General features: G+C 38.1%; 1 non-coding gene across 1 annotated transcript; it reads right to left on the bottom strand.

Moving 5' to 3' along the window:
* Positions 1 to 254: 254 nt before the first annotated feature.
* On the bottom strand, positions 255 to 357 carry LOC145780415 (U6 spliceosomal RNA). Its single transcript, XR_014290645.1, has one exon. It is a non-coding gene; the product is annotated as a U6 spliceosomal RNA (small nuclear RNA).
* Positions 358 to 1,122: the final 765 nt, after the last annotated feature.

Here is a 1,122-nt window from a genome sequence, read left to right as displayed (position 1 = left end):
TCGAAATTGTCTGTGAGCATGGGGTTGCTTATTTTAAGTTTGCAAATGTCATGTAAACACTAGTGCGAGTTTCACCGTTATTGTGTGGTTAACGAGCAGTGTTCTCTTTATGCAAGTTTTTGTGGGCAAAATAGGTCGGTGTGCCAACTCAATTTATAATAAATTGGCAAAATAATATATATAAATTTAGAGACTTTTTCTGATTGTATTATGAAAAAATTTAGCTTAGTACTGCAAAACTTTTTTTTTTTTTAAGAAAAATGGAACGCTTCACGATTTTGCGTGTCATCCTTGCGCAGGGAGCCATGCTAATCTTCTCCGTATCGTTCCAATTATATGTACTGCCGAAGCAAGTACTGCAAAACGTTGTTAATCAACAAATTCTTGCCACGCTGATAAGCACCGCAAGTGACAGTTGTCTATAATATAAGAAAGACGGTTTTATAGACTCTCACAAAAAGGATGAAAAACCAACTCATTGCTTTTTTAGAGGGAAGACTGTTCATGAATTACGATAGAATTACGATTTTTCGGTGATTTCCCCAAGCGTTTGTTTTATGCTACCTGGTTTCTTTTTCCTTGTTATTGGAGCCTATTTTTCGCTGATATGTTTACAGGTCACTATTGTTGCCTGTATTGCGATGTGTCAAACATTTCCTTGTTTACTGAAACTGTTAATTGCAAGATATCTTTTGCGACGCGAAGTAACAACACCACTCTTGCTTGGCGATGAATATTCTGATGAAACCGCTCGCCTCGCTATAAGTGCACAAAACAAGTGGCCTCGTTTATTAGGCATTGTTAAAAAAGTCAAAAGTGTTGTAAAAGGAGCTTGGCCTGGCAGTAGCGTTGTTCGATTAATTTTGTTGCTGCAGTAGGCTATTCTAACATAAATATGAACAACATGTAACGCTGGATACTGGGTACGAAATGCGTTCTTTTCTAGCATAAGAATCAACCTACTTAACATTTTATTAGTGCGGCCCGCCACAGCTCTCCTTAATGCCAAAGTGGCCCACATGCAAAAAAGGTTGGTGACCACTGCTCTAATTCATCAAATTAGACAACTAGAATTATCTACAGTAGGCTAGTTGTCCAAGTCTGATCATTCAGCGGCACCTA

The sequence above is a fragment of the Aplidium turbinatum genome, chromosome 11 (assembly GCF_918807975.1).
Source record: "Aplidium turbinatum chromosome 11, kaAplTurb1.1, whole genome shotgun sequence".
Lineage (NCBI taxonomy): Eukaryota > Metazoa > Chordata > Ascidiacea > Aplousobranchia > Polyclinidae > Aplidium > Aplidium turbinatum.
This window is presented reverse-complemented; position numbering and strand designations above follow the sequence as displayed.